Genomic DNA, 26,670 nt, shown 5'->3' with positions numbered 1-26,670 from the left:
AAGCGACAGACAGAAAGAGTTCAGATTTGCCGTTCAGCAATGAATGCACTTACTGCAGGAGCACTGACGTAGGAGTATAACGCCAGCAAAGTGCTATCCCGGCTGTTCTTCAGCAAAAGGTGCAGGTGCAGTGCTTACCAAGAAGGCGTCCCTACCTTGGCTGGAGGAGAAGGTCTTCGGGGTCTTTGGTCTCGTCTCTCCCTCCCCGGGGGGTAACTTCCTCAACATCCTTTATAGCCCTCCCCAGCTGTCCCCTCCCCAGGATGACGTCTAACATGGTTTGGGTGGAGAGTCCAGTACTGTGGTCGTATCTGTTTAGCATGTACTTTGTTTAGCTCATTACCATATTTAGAGGTGTCAACTTTAATATGCATTTTGTGGATAATGAAGCAAAAGGTCTCACTCCGGGCACCGTGGCCTTCAAGATTCTGTGCAGAAACCGTTTGTCTCTTTATTTTGCATTCTCTAGCCAAAACAGGGCCGTCTTGCCGCCGTAAGACTCCCTCCTCCAGCTGCTTCTCATACCGACCTTGCGGATCTCCAACCACAACGTCTGCATCAGAGATAAGCGGACACCAGTGTTTTTAACCTCTTATGTGCAATTTTCACAGTATCAAATGGTTTGGTTTAAACTCAAGTCTCAACACTCTGTCCTAATAGTGACCACTCCAACATAAGGGCTAAAGAAATTTCATCAATCATTCTAAACCAACCTTGTAAAATTCTTTGTCTATTTTGTGGAAAACACTGCATTTCCTACCAGTTTGCATGAATCCCTACTAAGGAGGAGAACTGTCTTAAATTTTGTAGGTGCAGAAGGTGTGATAGAGGAGAATTCAGTCAAGTACTGCCAAATTCAAAGGTGCAGATAAAAGCAGCAGATGAGCAGGAAGAAAGAGACTGGAGATGCAACTCAGTTTGAGAAAAAAGCATCTCCAGAAATTAATGATTTTTGCTTGGAAGGTTCACAGTTTCAGGCCAGGCAGGCCCCCAAAAAAACCTATCAGAATTACTTCCTGTTAAACAGAGGCCTTTTATTTCCTTCATCTACCACACTCTGAGACCAGTAACCTACGTTTAACCGCAGCAGTTCTTCCACAAAGGCATCCACTCCGAAATTCAAGTTACTAAGAGCTAAAGAGTCCATCACTTGCTGTGATAGCCTGAAATGCTAGTCACTGTCTTTCGTACTTTATTTCCAGTGTGAACTACTCTGGCTTCAGCCAGTAGTTATTACTACGCCTTTGTACGTTAAGTTTTTTCTCCTTATTTTCCCCTTACTTGATTAGATGCTGCAGTCAAGTCCTATCTCTTTCTTCTGGTAAACTAAACAAGCTTAGCAGAGTCTCTTTCTATGACATTTTGATTCTAATGCACAGTAATTTTTTCCGGTTTCTCTGTCCCCTTCCATTTTTAAAATCTGAATTGACAACATTATGCAAGCCAAACTGTTAGAGTGGGAGCTTCTCAGGAACTCCCCCGTTTTTCCTGATTTCCTTGTTTCAGTTCTGAAAACCTGACCTGCTTTTTTAATTTAGTTTTTCAGACTGTAGACCTAACTTGCCAAATAACTGGATTACACCAAATCAATTCTTTACTATTTATTATTTTACCAATCTTGGGTTTAAAACAAATGTTACTGGTAATGATTTAACATTATTTCCCAAAATCACTCCTAGCAGTATGAAAGACCACCACTCCCAAAACCTGTTACATGCAACTTTTTCAGAAAGACATTGAGTGTCTCATGACATGGCTATTTTACTGATAATAAACAGTCTTGAATTTTGAATGAGATTTATCTTACAGTACTCCCTTTACAGAATCTTACATCTATTATAGTGAAGCTGTAACTGTAATCAAACTCATTATCTGAACAAACAGAGTTTACTCTCACGTAATTATTTATTAATTGAATTTGCCACTAGGATCCCCTTATTTTACCCAAGTTGTGACAGTCAGCTAAACAATTCATTATTGTCTGGATTAAACTACTCTCCTCTAGCAAGTACTGACACACCATTAGCACTTGCCTCATCTTCTAGGATTTCCTTATCATTCCAAATATTATTTAGAATGCATGACAAAAGACTTCCCTTAAAACCTCTTTTATCATTCTTTGGGTCAACTTTAATAATCACTCTCAGAAAAGACTGTGACTAACCATTATATCACAAGAAGTAGCAGACTCTTCATAACTCTATTAGACTGCAATTAGATGCCTTTTTAGAAGGAATTCTGCTGTTAAACACAACTTTTTGATTTGAATAGTGTGGTAGCTGAAAAATGTAACAGCTACAACTAAGTTCATTGACAAATGAACAGTCATTACAGGACAAGGGTAAACAACCGATTGTGTTATTCTACCTTCACGTCACCTTATGATCAGACAGATAATGCCTAACCCTAAAAAGTCATGCAAACAAAACACGTGTCCTGAGCTCTGTCCATGTTAGAGTTCTTACTTTTATGTCAACCTCCGCAGCAGCTGATCACTGCTTCCCAAGACTACACAAAAATTAACACAAGAAAACCAGAGATAGATTATACAGTGTGTTGCATGGAAAAAATATGAACCAGCATCGGCCTCACTAAGAGTAAGAGACTCCTGAAAAGCACATTATAGGCAATACAAACATTTTCTCACATAACTGACATTTTTGAATAAAATCTACACTGAAATAGCACCACCTTTGAAGTCTCCTTAGGTAAACAAAGATTATTTTTCTGTAATGAAACAAAAGCTGTACCGAGCATTATAAGGTCACATTAGCAGTATAAACACAGGACAAAATGAATCTGCAAAGAAAAATATCACATCAGCTACCAAGAACAATTAAAGCACAGAAAAAAACGTTGCAAGAATCCATATGATAATGTAGTCAAGCCTCCAGTCCTCTATGTTTTTAATCTACTCCCAAATGAAAGCAGAAGAAAAACTTCAGTTAGAACAGCTTAAAGATGTGACATAGTATGAAAAAAACCTTTTGTCCTAAATTCCTTGTGCTGGAGATGCCAGAAAAAAAGGAAGAAAAAGAAAAACCTGGAGAAACCGAAATTTTCAGACTCTTCATGCTTTGTTACTAAATTCTGCAGTAAACCATGAAAAAGAATACAGAAAAAAAACCAAGACAATGAGGAGGGAAAAGCAGATGGAAAGTAATTTTACAAAAAAAACCTATCCAAACTTGTTAATAAAAGATCAGCAATGCTAGACAAAATATATGCTTTCCTGACATAAATTAAGTTTAGCAGACTTGGCACAAATCTGGAAGGTGACACAAAAAATCTGATAAAAGATTAAAAAAAAATAGGGAGAGGGACAGGGGACAGAGAATTGTCCTTAGAGACATTAAAATCTAAAAGCACCTAAAAACTTAAGCAGCATGAATTCTACTCCCAAAATTATTTGAAATTAGGACTCAAGTGCTTCAAAACCAAGCCCAGTGTAGCAGGGAAATATTATTTTTATATTCCCATTAAAACGTGTCTTAACTATCCAGGTGTTTAACTACCACGAGAATTAAGTATAGGCTTCAAACTAAATGGAAAGCAACTACCAAAATAAGTCTACACCTAAAAATTGCTCAACTTTAAAATCTTTCTCAATCCTGCAAGAATCAGCTGAAGCAAATTTCTCCATTCCAATGGATACATCATCTGTGTTACTGTCTCTGAAACTGCACAAAACACAACGAATATTAATTCAAGCCACTATAATTTGGAAAGGGGAAAATCCACAATTTAGAAGAAAGTAGGAAATATTTTCTAGAGTATGTATCTAATGTTGCTCAAAAATTTAAAATGAGGCCTGAAGAAACAAATTAGTGAACAAGATCCTGGCAACGACATCCTAGGCTGCTTTAGGAAAAGCATTGCCTGCAGGTTGAGGGACGTGATCCTTCTCCTCTACTCTGTACTGCTACCTCCCACAACAGGAATCAACAGCTTATAAAAAGGGATATGAGAATCCTTATAAGCAGCATGTGGCTGAGCACGGATAAGTGCTCATGGTTGCAGGGATTTCAGTTTTGCGTTCTTAGGAATTTCTTTCTGATTCCGATTCTTTAATTGGTATGAAACAGCCAAAATTTATCATCATGAAACTGTCAAAACCATCAGGGCCACAGCCATGACAAGTCTGTGAAAGCTGACAACACTGGATGTTACTCATTCTATTGGCAACCATTCTATTAAGTGCCTTAAAACACCTTCAAGCTGGTTAAAATCACCCTGCAGATGAATAAAACCTTAAAAAGTGTCCGCACTGTGTTTTCATAGATGATAGCATACACTTAGCATGTGTACCTTCCTTACCCAAAGACACTATTAAAACATTGTCCAGCCTACAGCTATCAGGAAATATCAAAATTAAGGTTGCCTGCACAAACATAATTCAGCACCCACAAACTAAACTGCCGTGTTATAAAAAAAAAAACAAAAAAACCCCCAAACCAATGTGGAGAAAATCAAAGCAAAGAAGAAAGAAGTCACCTCATTCTCTCCTACTCCTCTAAGCCAGAGTTACCTGTATTTAAGTTTCTGTCCAGTGTGGTCTTGCTTATATTCTTTTTAAAAAATACCCATGATGAATACTGCACAACTTCCCTAAAGTTAAGTTCATGTTGTTAGCTAGGTTCACGCTTGAACCTCATCTTGTGCCCCAATGGACATCCAAACTGTCAGACCTCTTGCCTTTTGTGCTGCTTCCCCCAACTGTGGTTGATGGCCCCAAGGAATGAAAGGCAAGGGAAACCCCCACAAAGCTGAAGTTCTCCTCGCTGTGCAAGGTGGGTGGTAGTGAACAACCTCCAGCAACTACAGAGAAACCACATCCCCCAGTATTACTGACAACTAAACGACCCTGTTTGACATACGTATGAGTATTTCGCTTTAAATAGAAATCTATTCCTCAAAATACCCTTTTCAGGAGAATATTTTTCCTAATTTTTGCCACAGCGCTTTAATTCCAGACACTTAGGAAGTTTATGCCCTTTCTCTTTGTAGTATCCCTTCCCGTACCTGCAGACTGCTTTCACATCTTTCTCAGTCTCCCCTAGTCTGAGCAAACTCTTTCCGCCTTTTCATATTGCGCTTTTTCTTCTATACTTCTGAAGATTCTTGTTGCTTTTGTCCTGGAAGACTCTCTTGTGGGCTCAAACCATTTCTTAAATGTGATGCCCAAAACTGATGAAGCCCAAGCAATGTGGAGTACAGTGAAATTATCACGTGACATGTTTAAATATGTCCCTTCTAACTACACATCCCAAAAGAACGATTACTCTTATTGCAACAGCACAGTGCTACTGACGCATGTTCAGACTATGATTCACCTAAAAATCTGGTATTCTTCCTCCTAGAATTATTGCTATTTTGTATTTATGTAGGGAATATCTAATCTAAGCACAGCACTTCGCATTTGTCCTTTTAAACGGTATTATTTCTTTTACGCTGTTTCTCTATTTTTTCTAAGCTGTTTGAAATTCTAAATTTATTCTTTACAGAACTTGAATTCTCTCCCAGTCTAGTACTCTCTGTAAAATTAATAAATGTTCTCTCTATGCCATCATCATCATCCAAGTCATTAACAAAGCGAAGGCATAATCACATTTGGTTTTTTCCACTGCACTTCTGCATTTGTCAATGTGTAGAATGAAGGTGCTCACTTGATAAGGAGCTATTCAGTTTTTTGTCTGACCTTCCTCTCTTGAGCTTTAAGTACAACCCCGATGTTTCTCCCATCTTCAATTCCTCCCCCCTCATATTTAAGTGCCTCTCAATCATCCTCTCCTATTTCTCTCACAAGCTTCCAGTCCCACTTGGTGTCATTCCACCCTGAGAGCTTCTAGTGCCATTCCACTCCTTCCCCAAGCTGTCCTCGTTCGCCCCATTATTTCAAGTGCTTTCAGAGAGACACTGCCAACTCAACTCCTCATTCCAAACTTCCCCTCATCCACTCCACTCGCCTGGTTTCATTCATCCTGCCATTACAGAACAAGCATGGAAACAGCAAAGCCATTGAGTGTCTTCCTCAGACCAAACTCCTCATTGTCCATTTGGACTGGTCACCCTTACCATAGTTCAGTGGTGGAACAAGCACAGCCGGTTGCTCCGTGGCGCTGGAACACGCGTCCAAACAACAAAAAGGGCACAATACGTCTTGTGCAGGTAGAATCATTGGATGTTTTTACCTACTAAAACTGAAGTTGATACCTAGCACAAAAGCAGACCTTGCCAAGTATCATGTTTCTTATCCAGCATACAGGGGCTCTGTACACCAGCACCGTGCATACTGTAAGGGACCTTTGGAGGTCAACTTGTCCAACCTTCTGAAAAAGCAAGTCTTACCAGAATAAGCTACTTAGGGACTTGTCCAGTCAAATTCTGAACACGTGCAACGATGGTCATTCCACAACTTCTCTGGGCCCCATTCCCATGTTTAACTACCCTCATGGTATGTTTTTTGGGGACAGTGTATTTCCCATAAAGTAAAACATTAAAATTTTTTTATGTGCTACCCTATACTGCTATAGAACAACAGATAAATGCAATTTAGAACAAGCAAACAAAGAAAAAATACCATGTTATCTATACCATGCTCCTTTTCTGGAAAGCTAGATAGTTTAGTACTACAACATGTATAATTTCTTTTTTTGTATTCCTGCTAGTAGTACTCTCTAAAGATTACAATTCTCGGTAATTTTCTAAACAATGTTCTTCTAAATGTTTCCTCTGCACATGACCAGGTAGGCAAAATCTGAGATTCTCAAAGGAATCTGTTACTACCTTTGAAAAATTCAATTTCTGATACAAACAAGGTATTAGTTTTCTCTCTCATACCAAGAAAATGCAGGTATGGGTTGGTTATCATTAAGGAACTGGATTTCCCATCTCAGCACATTTCCATTCCTTCTCTCCTCCCTCTCTCATAGAGAATAATTCAAACTTCTGGTTATTTTGGTGTGGTCCTCTCACAATTGCTCCTTAGAGATTTATCCTAATTTTTCTGACTACTTAAATATTCACCAGAAAGACAAGGAGAACAGAACTAACAGAACAAAGAATGAAAAGACAAAATTCAAAAAAAATTACAATTGAACTGCCCACAGAACGATGTTGGGAAGATAATGAACAAGAATTTAAAGCACTCCTGCAGGAATGTACGTTCAACCTATCTGATATTAGTGAAGTTGGTGGGATGATTCACATGAATGTAATGCTAGAAATCAAGAGATATAACCTATTTAGAAAGAGCAACAATGGAGAACAAATGGCACTGTGTGCCAAAAATGTCATTGTCTGTTTCTGAGTCACTGACAACAGAAAATCATGTCTTAAGAAATAAAGTACAAGACAGGATACTAACTGGGGTTTGCTACAGATACGAAACCTCACGTAGCATGGTGGTTAAGCATCTATTGCATCTTGTTGGAAATAAAAGTTTCATTATCACAGTGGACATAACGCTGAGTGAGATAACCTGGAGCTTTCATGCTGCCATTATCAGAACATGCTTGAAATTTCTAAAAATTGAGGACAATTTCTTATGCTGAGAAATGTTAAATCCAACCCAAGGGAAAGCTGTGTTCGACTTCATCTGGACAGATAACAAGTACCCCACTGTGTCATAGAGAACAAATACAGAACAAAGACCGTTCCTGCCCCCAGGTCTTAGAATCAAAGGACATATTCCCAAACACATCTTTGCAAAACGACTTAAGCGGTCCCACCCCCTAGCCACGCTACCCCCTCAGCTGTGCTGACAGAACTGCTTCTAGCAATGTACAGCGAACCCGTTCAGGCAATCAGATCTGAGTTAAACCAGAACAGGGACTTGATGTGGGTTAAAACTACCTTCCTTTCTCCCTGCCCCCCCCCTTTTTTTAAGGGTATACTTTTAACTTATCAATTCTCAGATTCAGTTCATTACCTGGTACAACTGAGGTGACAGAACAAGGCAGGAACATACAGCTGCTGCCTGAAAACTTTTTAGCCTGATTTGCCAACATGGGCAAGAAAGAAATACTGACAAAGCAGAAGGAGGACTCAATAAATGACCACTGTGATAGGCAATAGTTTATTCTTCAAAATGTCAATCTCTGGTATTCCAAAATACAAACATTTAAAACAAAGTATCAAGAAACCTCCACTAATTTTTGATCAGCACGTATCAAATGCAAGTTTGCATTTATAATAGCTTTGTTGATTTTGCTGGCTCTGCCTGCTCTGAAATATTTCTCCTTGGCTTGCAAGTGGGCAGCTATGTTAACACAGCCTTGCAGCTTGGGAGTTATCAACGTACAGACACACAATTCCCAGTCATTCAGATTTTATTTCACAAGATTTAATCGTATGCTTCAGTGGGGAGATACTCTTTCACTACACGGACTATTATTCTTCAAGAGAGTTACAGATTGTGTGCATGAGCACACCTACTTATCCCTCATTTCACCATATTTCCATAATGCCTTTGTATAATGGCTCTTTCACTACCAAGTCTTCCTGTTAACATATTTCGCCTTTTAAAATACTTCCAGTTTTGTTTTTGACTGTGCTGCCTGTTTTTATTTAAATCTAGTCCACTTACTCAACATCTTATTTCTTGAGATGGGTTTATAACACACATGTTCTGCAAGAGGAATTACATGCTCCTTTGTTAGAAAAAAAAGCTGGATGTTTTCAAGGTTGCTTGGTTATACACTAGTGCTTAGGACAAGAAGGAAGAAAGGAAAGAAAGACTATGGTTTAGCATCTTCTTCAGTTAAACAAGGAGACTGAGATTTGCATGTATTGTATGCTAATGGTGCTATGCATAAATATGACATTCACTCAAATGTGTATGTGTTGGGTTTGCATGGCAAGGTTTTGGTAGCGGGGGGGCTACAGGGGTGGCTTCTGTGAGAAGCTGCCAGAAGCTTCCCCCATGTCCAACAGAGCCAATGCCAGCCAGCTCCAAGATGGACCCAATGCTGGCCAAGGCTGAGACCATCAGCGATGGTGGCAGCTGCTCTGGGATAACAGAGTTAAGAAGGGGGAAAAAACCTAGCAGCAGTTTTTGCAGCCAGAGAAAGGAGTGAGAAGATGTAAGAAACTCTGCAGACACCCAGGTCACTGCAAAAGGAGGGGCAGGAGGTGCTCCAGGTGCCGGAGCAGAGATCCCCCTGCAGCCCCTGGAGAAGACCACGGTGAGGCAGGCTGTCGCCCTGCAGCCCAAGGAGGTCCATGGCGGAGCAGATACCCACCTGGAGCAGATATCCCAGGCTGGAGCAGGGGCCGAGTGAGGAGTCCTCCCCCTGAGGAGGAAGGAGCGGCAGAGACAGCGTGTGAGGAACTGACCCCAACCCCCATTGCCCGTCCCCCTGTGCCGCTGGGGGGGAGGAGGGAGGGAAATGGGGAGTGAAGTTGGGCCGGGGAAGGAGGAATGAGCGGAGGAGGTGTTCTAAGATTTGGTTTTATTTCTCATTACTCTACTCTGTTTTGATTGGTAACAAATTACATTAATTTCCCTAAGTCGAGTCTGTTTTTCCCATGACGGTAACTGGCGAGTGATCTCTCCCTGCCCTTATCTCGACCCACCAGCCTCTCGTGATCTTTTCTCCCCCCTGCCCAGCTGAGGAGGGCAGTGACAGAGCGGCTTTGGGGGCACCTGGCCTCCAGCCACGTCAACCCAGCACAGTCCTTTTTGAGTCTTTGTGAAGCCTGGCTTGCAGAACTTTAAAATAAACTATAACCACTATAGTGGCCTATACGAAAATAAACTATAACCACTGTTGGGCCTGGTCTTTGACACAAGAAGAAGACAACCTAGAGTGCACCTGGCACACTGACAACACAATCAATCAGAATCACCTTGTCCGTCTTCTCAGACAAGCAGTTAGTACTCTAAAAACCAAGACAGTTTTCCTTCGAGCACTGAGGTATGCGCAGCTGAAAAGTACAGCTGAGCTATCAACTGCCAGCATGTAGCAGAAATAAAACAAGAATAAGGTCCACTACACCTGTTCCTGCGCCAAAACAGACTTCAGTTAAGGGATGACGAGAAACAGGACAACCCTCTTCTGTGTCCCACCAGGAGCTTTTGTCGTGCATGCTGCATAAAGCTGACACGGTGAAGAAAGCTCAGTAGGCCAGCAGACTATGTACATTGCAGCTGAAGCATCCAGAGAATTCAAAACAAATATCTTAAAAGATTTAATTGCAAATGGAAAACGGCAGCTTTATGAAGCTTATAATTCAGAGAAATCCAGACTAGCTGTCTTGGGAAATAGTTCACAATTTCCAAAGCTATCTTCCTATTAAATTTCATATTTCTTATCTACATCTTGGAGATGCCATGGTGTACTTAAGAGTAATCAAGAATATTTTCAATATAGTCCAAAACATTTTTCAGTAGGTCCCACTCAAAAAAATATTTAGCTTAATCCTTGACCCAAAATTGGCATTAAACAAGAAAACTTCCTTATGAACAACTGATAATAAACTACAAAAAACATGAAAAAACTTGAACAATGTAATATGATGGGTCTAACTTTAAACTCACAAGCATCAAGACACAAACACTAACATTCCGTATCACTGGTGTGTCAGGTACGGACTTGCTTCCAGTCAACACCAGAGCTGGCTAATCTGCAGTCCAACTGACAACGTGTACAGCTAATTCTTATTTTAATCATTATGTCTCGTCCTAGATGTATGATAAAGAAAATTTTCTTTCATTTTTCTGCCTGAGGAAAAAACCCGATTTGCTGACTGAAGAGTTTCCTCAATTTACCACTGTACTAAATATATTGGATTTAGCTAATACTACAGTTGCTAAGACAATATTTATTTCAGGTAAGTATTAAAAATCAATACTTCCAAGACCCAAATGCCTATATTGCAGGTTTAGCACAGATCGGTCCCCTTCATCTTCTGCTGGGCAATAGGAAGCTGGAAGAATGCAGAAACTACAGTAACTGTAAAGTAGAAACAACTAAAATTACCCTGATAAACTCTACATGGTTCATCTTTCCTCTCTGGATACTCACTTGACAGAAAACAAACTGCAGTACCAGAGGGGTTCCATCAAGCTGGAAGTCGATACTCTCCAGGAGAGTGTAACAGGAATAAAAGCAGTTACATGAAGACTGCACTAACCTGCAGAGCAGGACACCATCCTCACCAGCAGTATAATTAATAATTAACTCGGAGGAGCAGACTGCTCAGGAGACTGGTAGAGGGACTTTCACCACAGTCAGTTCAAGGTGACTGAGGCTGTGGACCCACCAGCTGCTGAAGCCCATATGATACAACACTTCAGCCCTTCTCCTTCTTCCAGCCTCTCCACTCCCAACCACAGCCCCACATCCTTTCTCATGATGGCACTCGTGCTAGGGAGCGAGCTGATGCCACGAGAAAGGAGCATTTTATCTCTCTAGTTCTGTATCAGCTTCCTCACGGGTCACTATGTGGCCAGGAGGGACGGGGCAGGAGGAAGAGGAGCGCTGCTGCTTCCAGCTGTGGGGACCTAACGTGAACAGGCTGCGAAACTGCACCCAGGGCACTCTGTTAACAGAGCAGGTCTGGAGCTGGAGGGAAACAGCTTGGGGCTCCCAGCCCAATTCCCGGAAATTCACTACCAAAACTGTCACTAGTAAGTATCTGATGGTGAGCTGAGCAGGAAGGTCAAGGATTATACAAAACTGCATGCTGTATCTTTTCACCTTCCAGTAAGACTCAGTCACATCACAACAGTGGAAGCAATACTAAAACATTAAGTTCTCAGAGTCCTCACTCCAGAGTCTTCCTCTCAAAAATAAAAAAGTGCATATATATATACACACATAACACACATTTGAACCACAGCACTTAAAACACTGCAAAACATCCATGCAAAATAACAATTTTAAACCCATTAAATTGTACTTTAGGAATTCCACTCAGTGCAAATCTGTGAACCTGATCTACAGGCTAAGTAGATATATGTATGACCACACTTACAAAGAGAAAAAAAATGTCTCTTTTGAGGCAAAAAAAAATTCACAGGGCGGCATTAAATTTCATAAGCAGATGTTTTCATGCCCACTGTTAACCAATTTGTTTCAGTAAGGGAGTGGAAAAAAATAAAATAAGATATCCATTCATTCTTTGTATGTATGCTTTACTTCAAAGAATTCCAGGAATCTATTGTAAATCTAAAAAACTCCTCAGTCACCACAGCACATTCTTCCCCAAAGGAACAGTGGGTCAAATTCAAAGTACCAGCAATAGAGTCGCATTCAGAACTTTTTCTATAGAGCCTGGAATGGACAAAACCTCCAAAGTCAGCGCTGCGTCTTCAGGGGAAAAAAAAAAAAAATAAGGTTGTGAACTTAAAAGAAAAACGACCAAGAGATAAATCCCCACTGAGTAATTATAAGGAGAAGCTCTCCCAAACATTAGCTAACCAGTACATAAAAGCCAATTGAGTAAAAACCATGGCCAAGTCAACTAGCAGATTAACATATAGACATAATTGGCTACAATCACTGAAAAAGCAATCTGAAGAAAACAGACAAAATCGAGGCACTGGTGAGAAAACTCCAATAATTAAAGGTATTTCAGTAAGGCAGACAGCACTCTGAGCGTGCACTATGCTTCTGAAATGATGATGCCCTTGTCCGCCCTCCAACTGCTCAGTACTGTTGGCCTGCTGGAAGTTTTCATCTCATTCCTACACCTACCAGCGTTTGCTAACCTATTTCAGACAAAAAGAGTCAGGTCAGCTTAACCACTATAAATATTACATCTGTCCTAACCCACCATGTTTTGACTGAGGCGGGCTGGGGAGTGCCCAGACTAACACCAAGAGTGGCACACCAGACCTCCAGCAGGCAGTAAGCGACAGCGGTGACTTCGGAACAGGTACAGCATCGCCTGGGGCTTCTAGACAGAGTTACCCTATGTAGACCAGTACTCTCGTGAGTAAAGAATGATTTTTATTATTTTTTTTTTGGAAGTGAAATAATATCTGAAACACTTAGAACACCAGATCTGTTCAATTTCAAACCCAGAGGAGCACATAAAGACATGCTTCCTGTATTTTACATCGGTATCACTCTGTGATACCCCCTAAGCCGTTAAGTACCTTCAATTGCTAAGATTTCAGTTTTCCCTACACAAGATCATTTTTACTTTTTCCTACGTAATTATGAAATACCTGAATTTAACATCCTGCAGGCGTTCTCTAACCAGTATGATCTCATCAGGCAGCTTTACCATGGGTAGCATAACACATTGCCACCCTCTTTCACCCACAGCCTCATTAACGATTCCAAGAAAAAATATCAGCGATTACTAAGAGGACTCCACCTTTTTGCTGTACCAGTGTTATTTAAGCTTCTTTGAAGGCAAATTTACCACCCTACTCTCTACTGGGTCACCAAATCACTGTGCCATTAAGACCAAAGATATCCAGTTAGCTTTGTAAGTGCTGTTGATCTTATAATACCTCTTTTGCCAAGAGCAGTATGTCCTGACAAAGGTCTGTTACCTGTTTACTCAAACTTACTACCTCTGCCAAAAAGTTCACGCAGAAATAGTGTAAAGCGGATGCTACATTTTGTGAAGACTTGTAAAGCCGGCTTACACGAGACCAAGCAGCTTGGCTCATGTAACAACACGGTTAAAAGTTAACTATCTGGAAGGAAAGCAGTACATTCTCTATCAAAAGCTTCAGTATTTAGCTTTCAAAGAACAAAGATGCCAACATTTCTTTAAAAAGCCAAGTGCGTGGTTTTTTTTTTTCAAAGGAACTACAGATGCAAAACATCTGATGTTTTAGAATAATGAATTTTGAGTTATCTCACTGCCAAACCAAAACCAAATAACAGTAATAATTTAAACTCCCTACACTTGCGTCTGGGTAACTCAGAAATGACAAATATTTCACACAGCTCTCGAAGCTGCCAGACCAACTACAAAAAACTTCACTCCAAAAAGAAGTTTTCAATCACGTATAACTAGGAAAGCAAAACTGGGAATGAAAATTACCACTCCAGCCCAGCGATGTTATTAAGTCAGGAGAACTATGCGCACGCAGTAACTTTTTGTCACTTGCGACTGTACAGAAAGCTCGCTTTAGGTAACAGGGAAAACCGACAAGCGGTGTTTTGTGAAAGCGGCTGACAGCACCAAAAAGCGGCAGCAGTGACTGCGAGCACGGATTTGGGGGAAAAAAAATGCTTTAAATCACTTATAGAATTAGGAACGATTAACGTTATCCTCTGCTCCTGGTTCACTTGCCACTCGGCATCGGAAAACGATTCCGCAGGTACAAGCAGGCGGGGCGGCCGCAGGCAGAGCGCGGGGAGCGGCGGGGCCGGGGCGCAGGTGACACCGCGGCCCCCCGTCCTTAACACGGGTCTTGCCGGGGCAGGCGGCACCCACGCACTCTTCGGCCCGCTCCCGCGGAGCGCCGGGGCGAGGGCGGCGCGGAGAGCCCGGCGGAGGGGGAGCCCGGCCGCAGGCGGCCGCCGCCGCCCCCCTGCAGCCCCGCCGCCGCTCCAGGCCTGACGCCGCGAACACGCGAGGCCCACGGGCCCGGCTCCTCCGCCCGGGGCAGAGCCGCGAAGGGAGGCCGGGCGCCGCCGCCCCCCCCCCCACCGGCTCGCCGCCACGGCGCGGCTGGCGGGGCGAAGGCCGGTCGCCCCCCTCCCGCCTCAGGGCCCGCCGCCGCTCCCCGCGCCCCTTCGCCGAGGCGGGCGGTGCCCGGGGCCGGGCCGCAGCACGTACCTGGCGCCCGTCGCCGGCGGGGCGGGGCGGGGCGCGCGCGGCGCCGTCACGGGGGAACGCGCGGCCGCTCCAGCTCCTGGCGCCGCGCGCGGCGCCGCCCGCCCCCCTCCGGCTCCACTTCCGGGGTCCGCGCGCGGTGACGTCAGCGCCCGGGGGCGCGGCGGGGAACCCGGAAGTGGAGCGGTGAAGGGCGGCCGTGGCCGTGGCCGTGGCCGTGGCTGTGGCTTCGACCCCCGGCCCTCGCCCCCCAGTGCTGCCAAAACGCGCCTGAATAAACGGGGCCGGCGGTCGGCGGCCTACGGGCAGGCAGGTCCCGTCCCGGCCGGGCGCTGCCCGCAGGCCGCGGCTTCCCCCAGGGACGTGGGTTTTGAGGCGCTCGGTCGGAATAACGTCAGGGCCCCGCTGTCATGGAGCGGGCGGAACGGTATCTGGCCCAGGGCTGCTGCCCGGGTGGTAAATCTCTCTGGGAAGGCTGTGCTTCCACTCCGAGTTTCCATTTTGATAGCTTAGGAACGTGTAAAAAGAAAAGATTTTGGATAAAATTTTTCATGCCAGGTGCTCCAGGCATCGCCAGAAATACACGAGGATGGTGTGGCACTGGCCTATACTAACAGACAGCAGCCCCACGAGCAGTCCCAGCACCCTTGAGCTGGCATAGCAAGAGGAACCCCACTGAGTCTCGTTTCCGAGGTGCGTTGTCTTGCTCCCCTGAAAACCTTTCCAGATTTGGTCAAATGGCTGTCTGCTGAAAACCTGCAGGATGCAGATGGTGGGTGGAGGTTCCCACCTTTCGTGGCTCTGTCTGCACAGGAAGGTTGCGACCCGTTCCTGTCCCATGGACAGCCGAGATGAGTGGTGTGTCATGCATGCAACTGGAATGTCCCACCCCCTTTGAGCTCCCAGTCATCAGTGATGGCCAAATCCACTGAAGCAGAGCCGTGGACAGGTCTACGTGGGAGAAGATAAAACATTTCTCATCCAGGTTACTCTAAGCTGCTTTCTCTGTTATGACTGAAAGCAGAGAGCTTGTATGTTTTGCTGTTGGTGGCTTTCTGCAACACCCAAGGAAGGAATAAGTGAAATATTTTTCTTCTTCAATGCAGAAGATACTATAATGTCTTGGAGGACTTGTCTACTTACATTTTACAAATTCTGTTTGGTATTTTGAGTTGAGCCACTTGTATTGAGACATACTTTCCCCCTGTATTCCACCTGTTAGACAAAAGTGGTGTTTAGGTGTCTGTGTTTGGATGAGACATTTGGGGTGCTGCATGACAGTGCTGTGACTGAGGTCTAGCCCATCAGCTGTGACTTATCTGTAGCAGAAGCAAAGAAGTCAGGGTTGGGGGAGGATATCAAGGGTATCATTAAATTAACATTTTTGGTAACTGCATTGATTTAAGCAACCCTACCCTCTCACTCAAAGTTCATACCATCTCTCTTTGCAAGTAGGGCTGGGTTGCAAAGTGATGCTGGTTAGGACCAGTAGTTGGTATTTTTTGGGGGGTATTTTTAATTTGGATCCATTTCCTAATCTGATTCACCATAATTCTCCATCTCCTACATTCTGAATAAAACCCCACCCAATCCCAACAACAACAAAAATTGAACCATTAGAATGGTAGGTATCAGAAACAAGTTTCAGGGGCAGCTTGCGTGAGCAGGACAGGTAAAAAAAATGCCTATCTGTGATCTTGATACAGCCCTTTATAATTACAGATCCAGGGAAGAATTCAAGGAGGAAAAGCTTATCAAAACAAGGGGCAGGGGGTAGTGGTTTTGGAGATGCTTGACAAGCAAAGAACTGTTGACCATAAACTTGAAGCTCTTTGTGTTACAAAGAGGTAGCCAAGGGGAGGTCTTCAAGTTTAATTAGAGGGCTGACCCCAAAATTCCAAATACCAGTAGTGAAGAGGAAACGGAGGTAGTGTGTGGTAAATAGTCATTTGTTGGAAGCTGGGCTTTTATCTTCTGTTTGCATGTAGCACTGTGGAGTTCTGGTGTTTTATAGACTTCTGTGATCTACAGTAATACTAGTAATAGGCTAATACTAGCAAAAATACTAATCTGCATGCTTAGTGTTGTATCTAAACAAATCGAGTGTTTTGATTCTTTTTCAAAAACTATGACTGTTTACTTGTTCAGTCTTCTGTCTTCCTAATGCTATAGCATTCATAGATGGCTACGGATACGTTACTTAAGCCCAGTGGTTTAGACCTGTTTATTTATTGCTTGTTGAATGCGCGGTCAAGCTCTTGAGTTCAGTTTTCAGAAATATTAAGTGCCGATAGTTACGTCTGAAATGGATGGAAGCTGTGATTTGCTCACACAAGGTGCTATAGAACCTCAGATATGTAAAAGGTCAGGTCTGCATTATTTTCAGTTGAGCATCCAAGATTATTGAAACTGCTTTGCTTATTTTCAGTTCCAAATTTAAGGAAAAACACCATTTACTTACATGAATTATGTGAAAGTAAGTTAAAGTTTGAAACACTCAGATGCAGTAGAAATTATTTCCATAAAATATCTTCAAAAAATAGGATTTTACCCATGGCTGGTAAATGGAGCTGCATTTCAACGAACAGGGAGAAAACAAGGCATTGAACTGGTTGTTGCTACATTAGCACTATTCTTCCCATGTGGCGTATGAAACAACAGTCCCCTGTAAAAGGAGTGTGTGGTCATCTAATTAAAACTGTCTTGGGCTGCGTGTTGTTAATGACTGCTAGTGTGTCTTGAGTCTGCAGGAGGTTACAGACTTAGTTAAAACTGATGAGTGGGTTCAGCATTTGTTACATGGTCCTTCAGATGTGGTAGCCTCCATGACTGTAAAGGAAGCACACGGAACATGAAGAGGTTAAAAGTGCTTAGAAAAAAAACATCCTTTTTGTACACATTCTTTCCAAATAACCTGGATTGCACCTACTCATACCCGGGGATGACTCCCCTTAGACTGCCCAGTTACTCAATACTACGCAGAGTTAAACCAGATTTTGACACACTTGTGAACACAGATACAAATACAAAGTGTGGTAAGTTGCAGAGTGGTGCTACTCAGAGCAGATCCTGTCATTCCAGTACAATCGCAATCTCCTGAGTAAATCAACACCCTGATGTATCTAAACTGAAGTAAAGGCACTTATTGCCCATGGGGTGAAGTGAAGGTGGGGATGGTGGTATTTCGGACCAGAATTACCTGGTCAGGTGGATGTGGAGCGGCTGAGGAAGAGACTGCAAAAGCCTAAGCTGAAAGGCAGTGATCAGGTAGGAGAGAAACGAGCAGGAGCAATCTTTGGGGAGTGTGATTAGTTTTTGGATATAATATGTGCAACATAGTCATTAATGAGACAGAGATAAGAATTTTACGTGCATCTGTGAAATTTGCAGATGACACTAAGTTGAAAGGTATTGTGAGTAATGATCTTGACTGAGAGAAGTGGGGTGAAATTTGACAGCATGAAGTTCAAAGGCACTGAAAGAACAGAAGACCTTTGCTATGAACTCATTAGTTAGGGTAAAGGAGGAGGAAAGAGGTCTCTTAGGGACATTAAGATTTCCTGTGTCTTGCCACGATGGTTAAACCAACAGTCAGATGGTCATGGATCTGCAGGAGAGAGGCATTGCTCCTTTTTCTAGTATGAACTAGACATCCATCGTGTTTGCCTGGACTAGATCCCTAAAGGAGTCCTTTCTGTTATCATGCCTTTGTTTTTTCTGTCTCAAAATATAAATAATAAAACAAAGGGCAGACACTGTGTTCCTTTCACATGAAACAATTAGGAAATTGAATTTGAAAGAGAGGGAGTTTCAAAGAGAAAAATTGTCAACCGCTAGTCCTGTGAAATAGCGGCGACACTGCACCGAAAACAGCACAGAGGGGGAAAAAAAGTCAAACTCTGAAACAAGACCCAGAGACTTTCAAGAAAGCCACTAAAGTAGTAATAGCTTGGCAGGAAGAGACCTGGCATACCCTGGGAATGTGAGATAAGCAGACCAGCCGGCTGATGAAGGAGGCACTGACCTGGGCGAATGGCTCCGCGAGTGTGTGTCTGCAGCATGGAGATGAGAAAAGCTGTTCTCACTGAGGGCTGCAGTCTGCATGACAGAGCATGAAATTTTCAGTGCTGTCAATATGAAAATACTGTGGGGTTTTTTGCTGGTTTTGGGTTTTTTTTGTTTTTTTTTTTTAAAATTTCGAGGCAAAAAATGTAACTCAAAAGAACAGAATCGAACATGGGAGAAGTTATTTTAAGACTTCATCATCATATCTAAAGAGGAGCACACCAGGGGAACCAAATATTTGTAGTGTCTATGACAAGTGATCATGGTCTGAAGACAGTTCTTATTACAGTAACATAAATACTGCTTCAACAAGGCTTATTTCAAATGGCTGAAAAAAATGTCAAGTCTCATCAACTCAAAAAATTGAACAGAAAAGCTGAATGAAAATATGAATGAAACCACTTTGAACCCCAAAACACAGGCTTCTGCTCTTTAATACTGGAGCCTGGTGGAAACAGGGAAGAAGCTCTTAAGGTCATAAATATAAATGTAGCATAAACAGACAAAAAGGGAATTTGGTAATGGATACCAAGGAAACAAGGAATTATTTAAAACTTAGGTGAGAAAAGAGTCAACGCATATAAGGGAAAAAAGCTGCAAAATGCAGTATTTTTTTTCCCATTCTCTGCAGTACATTCTTTATAGTGTGCTTTGTTGTCCTAGATTTTATTTGTTTCTATGGATTTTATTTATCTTTTTTGTCTTTTAAAAAGCTGCCTGCAAAACTTCAATTGGCACAGACATGGAAACATAAAGCAAGATAGGACAAGAAATTTGGAATGACAGAAGGCGCCTTGTCTTTTTTTTTCTATTTTTTTTTATACCACCCGCTCACAATTAAAACTTTATCTCCTCCAGATGACACACAGAAGGTGGGCAGGATTTTAGAAGCAGCTGATAGATGATTGTAGCAAGTAGGATGTCTGATTTTAATAGCTATCCTGCAATGCAACTCTCATAAGCAGTTGTTAAATCCTCCTGTGGTTCAGTACTGGTGGAGCACCACAGCCCTTTCTTCTTAAGTACCCACATTTCTGCTTTCAACACCTGACAATGTCAAGTATTAACATCTTTAGTTCTCAGTCAGATTACTGCTGGTTAAGAGCACTCTAAACCTCCAAATGCGGTTGGCAGCAGGGGCACCCAAGTACGCTGAGGCTGATCACTTTTATTTTACGTGGGCTGGATTTACGTTTGCAATAAATGTGAAGTGGTCTGTTTATAGCACTTGAGCTTTGTGCTGAATCCTGAAATTGAAAGATGCAATCCAGTTTAGGAATCTCTTGCTGCGACAAAAAGATGCAGAGGGTATCAGGGTAAAGAGGAAGCGCATTAAAAAATGCATTGTACTTCTGCTCTGTCCTACTGACCATCTCACGTCACCTACTTTTTGAAAATCACAGCATATTAATGCTGAAGAATGTATTTGCACAATAGAGGCCTCACTACGGAACAACCCAGCTCTTGTTACACACTGATCTGGAAAATATACCAATTTTTTAAAACTTAATTTTTTTTGGTCAATGACAGTTGCTGTTTCCAGAGGTTAAAAGAACAACAACAAAAAAGGCAGCAGTTGTCGTCCAGCAGTTGCATTTAAGAATGGCAACATTTAGGATGTGTGATTCTTGGGAAGAGTTATCCCGTGTCTTTGGGACACAAAAATTCCTTCTGAGGCTAAGTCCAAAAGAAAAGATAGTGGGAGAAAAAAAAAAATCTCTTTAGAATTCCCTTTGTAGTTTCTTTTCATGTGTTCTTTTGGCTTGGCATCGATGCAATAGGCTTTTTGTGTACCGTGTATGGTGCATAAATACAGAGAATGCATGTCATGAAAAATAAAAACATGTTACCTTTAGAGAAACACTTTTCACAAGAATTAAATTAGAAACTTAAAAAAGTGAAATACTGAAAACTCATGAAAATCCAACATTGTTCTTGAGTGCTCTGCAAGGCTGAAAAACCTCTCTTGGCTTGGAAGTTTTCTTTAATTCAAAATTCTTACTCGGCTTGTTGTTTACACCCTGAATCTGTTTCTTATGTCTTATTCCTGGATAATTTATTTTGGTTCCTGCTATTGTGCCAAAAGTATGATACACAAATATTCTCAAATTTGTCTTCAGCAGTTTTTGCTGAAACTAGAACATAACATAAATCTGTCGTGACATTCACTTTTATGCTTCATTATATGTTCTCAAGAGTTTTTACAGTCTGTTATGTCTTTGTTTTTCACTTACTGCTTTTGCATTTGTTGTAAAGATTAAATATATATGATCTATATTTCAGGTTACCACTCCTAATTTTTCGGTCCTGTATATAGTTGTTCAAAAAAAAGCCAGACTGGTATGAAAAGTTTTGGTGGAATGAAACAAAGATTGAAAGCAACACTATTGACAGAACTTTATCATCTGTGTTCTACTATTTAGTCTGTAAATATATGGGTTTACGGTGTAAACCTTGCAAAGTTATTTCGCTGCTGTTACATGTGCAAACAATTTAATTGTACTTTGAATTTTGAAATATTGGATCTCAATATATGATTACATGATTTATTTTTGCAAGAATGTACTTAGCATACCTATAATTTTTCTGTTCCAAACTATCAATCCCTCAACTCCACAAATGATTTCTGAATAAATTATGCATGTTTGAGCAGATGACTGCTCCAGGGTATTATATAACTTTTTTAAAAATTGTACAACTGTCATCTCAACAATTTGTGTACACATAAAATGGAAAAGCAAATACATATACCTTTTCCATTATGTAGTTTAAGTGCACCTTTTGGATCTTGACTTGGAAAAATGAGATCCCTAAAAGGGCGTGGCACGTAAGATACCAGTATTTTTCTGTTCTTCCCACTTCTAAACATAGTAGGAATACTGTGGTTATCAGGGAGAGACCTGACAAAGCTGAACTGAGAAATCATGTTAATGATAGACCATTTTAGCAGAGAGATTTAAATTGAATTAGGTCCTACAGTGCCTATTGCCATGATAGACCCTTTTTACAAAGAGTAAACTCACCAATTAATTACTTCTGCTACTGGCAGTTACAGTGACTTTTATCAATGCCCAAACTACTTGTGCAGACCGTAACCATCATGTATTGACCAATCATCAGTCCAGATGGAGAGAGTCCAAAGCAGCAACAAAAGCAATAGAATTAACATAACAATGTAAACATAATAATAGGCAAACAATCCCTTCCCCCTCCTCTCCTCTCCTTTAAACAAAACCAAAACCAGGCTTCTACAAAACAACTCAGTACGTCTCACCTTGAAGCTTGTCAGATTGGAGGTCTGCCCAAATGTCAAAGAGTGTAGGGTTAAAATGCAAAAGCTTTAACCAAAAAGTGTCTCAATACTGGGCTGGAGAACTACTCAACTGTATGAACTGGATGCTCTTTGAGACAGTTAATCACTTTGTCTGTATTTTTTTGGTACACTGCTGTGTAAGGTGTGGTTGCAGCCTGATCTGGAAACGGCAGGAGCGATCATAAAACTGACAGCTCAGCCAAAATTGGGGAAGGGCAAGAAGGAGAAGGAATTTCATAAAAATGAAAGAGTTGCAGGACTGGTTGGTTTTGGTTCACAAATCCAAGAACCACATCAGGCACATGCAACACCTTTAAAACATGAAAAATTAAACCGCATTCTCTGACTCATTAGCTTGGAGGTATCTGTGCCCTGATACCAAAGTCTGGTAGAGGTACAGTCTTGCTCAGGAACATTGATCAGGACTCTGGAGAGTTGTCAGAAATCAAGAACAGTCTACCATGTTCTCATTTATTATTTGTCTGGAGAGAAGAGGAGGCCAGATGATTAACATTACACATTTGTGTTGCATTAATGCAGCAACCTCCATCAATCTGTCCATTCACAGAGAGGATGGGCGTATGTGAAATTTGGGAGCCTCAACTGGAATAGGGGAGCTAGAAACTGTTGCTGTTTGAAGACACCTAATCTGTTTGCCTCTGAAAAAACTCTTCATAGCGCATGTTCAGCCATCAGTTCCCTGAAGTTAATACATACCTGCAGATAGGATTCCAGCCATGTTTGTTTAATTCCCAAAGCCACGTCTGCCTCACTGTCATCTGTTTTAGTCCATACGCCAAAACAAAACCCAATTGCCGTTTCCACCTCTTACCTCCCCAATGTTCCTTGCATTCTCTAGAGGGAAAGCATAATCTTAATCTACACAACAAAACCCATTTAAGACATACTTATTATATAAAATGAGAGATACCAACAAAGTGTCCAGAATATAAGCAAACAAATAATTTATGGTGTTATTTCTGGAATATACAGAGAGGAGAAAATCCAAGTGAAAATGACTGCTTCGTTTCCTGAATGATAACCTTGAGGTTGTTGGGTTTAATTTTATATTTATTAAATTCTTGGCTCTCTGAGACTCTGTATCAGGTTAGAGAAGGCATAGGCTTTATTGATATGTGTTTACATGTTTGTAGGTTGTGAAAACAGATGTGCTATGGATTTCCAAGTGTGAATTAAAAATTCAGAAAACTTAAAATGTGGGGGAAAATACATTAGTTTAAGTAAAGTCATAAATAATTCACAACAATGCATACAAATAGTTCCCACTATCCCAGGTAACACAAGTAGCTTAGAGCAATGGATAAAGGTAGATATTGCAAAACTCATGGAACATTAGGAGCAGAAGTCTTCAGACAACCCTAAACCTGAAATTATTACCCATATAGGACCTACACTGCTTTAAGTCTGTATGACAGTTAGTCTAGAAAATGAATTATTTACCCCTGTATAACCGAGTGCCAGCAGTACGCACATCCTAAATTATAACAAACATTAACCAATAAGTTTTTCAAGGATGCCTGAAAGACAATATTGAGGTGGAAAACAAAACAGAGTCAACATGACACATGAAGAACTATGTAATACTATTTCTTTATGGAGATGAAATATCCAGAAGTTATTAGACTTTTTCCATAGAAAACACTGATGATGGGACAACAAAATAAAATAGTTGGATACTAGGTAATTACAATTTTACCAAGTTGTTTGTGTAACCACCTTTCTGTCCTCTAGTGAATTCATCTGGGGACAAAATATCTATGACCATGTCATTAACAGTTTTCTTAAGGAACACACATAGGTGCATTTCTAATCCATGAGTGCTTGTTTTACAAAAGCAATTTTAATTAATATATACATATTTATTGGGAGGACTAGAAAGAGATTATTTTTCTAAAAAGCTGTCCTGATAAGAAAAAGTTATCATCTGCTGTTGCAGCAAACCATGAACAAAGTTTGAACCCTGAGTTTATCACAGCAGACATGACATGGTCTTTGAGCTGGTCACTGGAGAAGACCATACCTGCTAAGTATGATCACCATTATGAGGTTCTTCATTTCTAGACAGAGAATGGAAGTGACTCAGGGCTGTGTAGACACTGAGACTGGTGTCTGTGGAGCCTTGATTGATTTACTGCAGAAACTGGGTAATGAGCTATTTTAACATTAAAACACTTTCTTCAGTAGGAAATATTATAAAGTATATCTCCTCAGAGATGGGTGCAACTTACTAGCTGCTGAAGTTGTCATGGATCTAAAGGGCTTGATCTGGTGGTCATCAAATTTGCACTAGCCATCACTTGAGTGGCTCCTTGTCAGCTTAGGGATAGTTGTCTACTAAATTTAGATGTCAAAACCTTCACTCAGATGATGACTTTATGTTATTAGTACTTGGTAATTGCCAGTTCGTCCCGAGACACTTGTTATAGAATCACTTTTTCAGGAAAAAGAAAAAAAGAGTTTGGATTTATTTTTGCTTGTTTGCATGATTGCTTGCTTTTTAGAGTGTCTTTTGTCAGCTCTATATCATTGTTTCACTTGCTGCAATAATAGCTAACAGTCTATTCTCGAATGCTGTTGTTAGAGAGGAATAGTCTGGTTCCTTCATCATTTTACTGGTGAATATTACAAGGTCCTCAGCGATACCCAACCTGCTCAAGACCTTACATGCTTTTTCCTGTACTGCCCACCTGGCCATGCCAGTTGGTTTAGTCTGCTTCCCGTGTGTCGGACTCCAAAGGTAGAGGAAAAAGCAAGCTCACCTTTGCCCATTTCCTGGGCCTTACACATAAAATATTTTATTTTAGAGCTTCTGCTTCCACTCATACCACTGTTTACAACATGGACAGTTACTGCAGAGAAGCATCTTTGCACCAGCCGGGACCTCCTCAAGATCTATATGCTTGCTTAGAAATCTCACTGTTGTCGTCAAGTTACTGTCTCATTTCATGCCTAATTGGGCAATGGGTCTAATTCCTCAGTCTTTTGACTATTGCCTTGGAAGTGTGAATAGTGTCTGTCACTAAAAATGATTGCACATATTTTTAAGGAGTTCCATAAAATAGTTTTATATCAGCATATAATTGGTATCTTACTGTAGATAAGATTCAGTAGTATTTTGCGAAGACTTCCCAGCTGAGAGGGAAATGGAATGTTTCTGTCAGGGGAAGCTAATTGGAAGAAGCCAGCCTCATGCCTACCTTGCACTGCTGTGAGGATGTAGAGATGAATTAGAGAACATCCATTTGCCATCGTGCATATTTCCAGAACAAATAGCTTTGTTGCCTGTGGTCTCTACAAAAGCCCTCTCCTGGAATAAAGCATGATCTATGGGAGACTGTCAGGACAGCAGTCGCCAAAGGCAGGGCTATGTCTTAATGCCCGTCTTTTCCCAAAACTCTCCCTCTTTCTCCTGTCTTTCTCAAATTTCATTACTATTTATGCTATCTCAGTTTTGCCTTGCCTCTAATTTTATTATCTGCCTTTCAAAAGGGGCAAGACATTAAGATTTGGAGCACCCTGAACTGGATACTGAATGAATGTAATAAGAGATATTCCACACCATGAAGTCTCCTGTTTAATCCTGTTTTATAAAAAGGGCTAAGCATACTAAAATGCTAAATGAGAATTAGGTGTAAGCATTAATGATAATGCATAATTAGCTAGTTTGTGCTATCTGATCCAATTCATTTCTATTAATATAATGATTTCGGTTTAGGCTAACTTTGCTGAGCCAATGAGGACAGCTTCTGCCCATCCAGAAAAGTCTGTTGTACACTGCAGACTTTAATTCTTGTTTTTGACTGCCTTTCCAGGAGCAGTTGGCATGGACAGATAGCAGTGCTCATGCAACACAGGGCCCACACTGCAGCCAGCAAAACTGGCTCCTGCTGCCTTCATTTATTGAGGCTAAACATAAATGTGAGATGTTCTTCGACCAACAAGTAGTATCAAAGAGCCAGGACATAAAATATGAAAGCAAAACATTGCAGCTTTATGAACCTATCACTCTCCAAAATGAAATTAATCTTGTCACTTTTAGAGTCAGCAGAACTTTTTTAAGAATATAGAACTATTGTTTTATTAAGAAAAGACAAAGAAAGCAGCAATCTGTTATACAAGTACTCCTAATTTTACACACTTTGCAATGTAAAAATGATCATCTCTTTCAAGTGTCTTTCATTTTTCTTCAATTAAGGGTTTAAGTTTAAAGTAAGCAGTCTTGATAAATTAATGGTATGTTATTTAGCAATCTTAGCAATCTTATTACTGTAATTTTATTGAACAAATGGGAACGTTGCAAAAGTATCTATTCTGCATAAGTGATGTTGCCAAGATGATGTTTCTTTCGTAGAAGGTCAGTTAATAGGATCACTACACTGCCAACAGGCAGAGCCCTGCTGTTTCTCAGCAAGGATTGAGGGACAAGTTCAATTTCAAATACACATTGGCTTGCATTCAGATACTCTAAAAGACACACATATAGAGCGAGATTTGGATAAGAAAAACATCCAAATAAAATACTG

At 41.2% G+C, this 26,670-nt stretch overlaps 1 protein-coding gene across 3 annotated transcripts in view; it reads right to left on the bottom strand.

The window, feature by feature from the left end:
• ARB2A (ARB2 cotranscriptional regulator A) overlaps window positions 1–14,894 on the bottom strand; it is a 264,926-nt gene extending 250,032 nt beyond the window's left edge. For 2 of the 3 annotated variants that reach the window (XM_075739805.1, XM_075739807.1), the window contains exon 1: window positions 14,752–14,894. The gene's annotated coding sequence lies outside the window, so the exon portion shown is untranslated. Of the gene's footprint in view, window positions 1–5,022; window positions 5,156–14,751 lie in introns of those variants that run through there. The other variant, XM_075739806.1, reaches the window with a different exon arrangement.
• Window positions 14,895–26,670: the final 11,776 nt, after the last annotated feature.

Source organism: Balearica regulorum, chromosome Z, assembly GCF_011004875.1.
Source record: "Balearica regulorum gibbericeps isolate bBalReg1 chromosome Z, bBalReg1.pri, whole genome shotgun sequence".
NCBI lineage: Eukaryota > Metazoa > Chordata > Aves > Gruiformes > Gruidae > Balearica > Balearica regulorum.
Note: the sequence above shows the minus strand (reverse complement) of the source record. Positions and strands in the feature narration are given on the sequence as shown.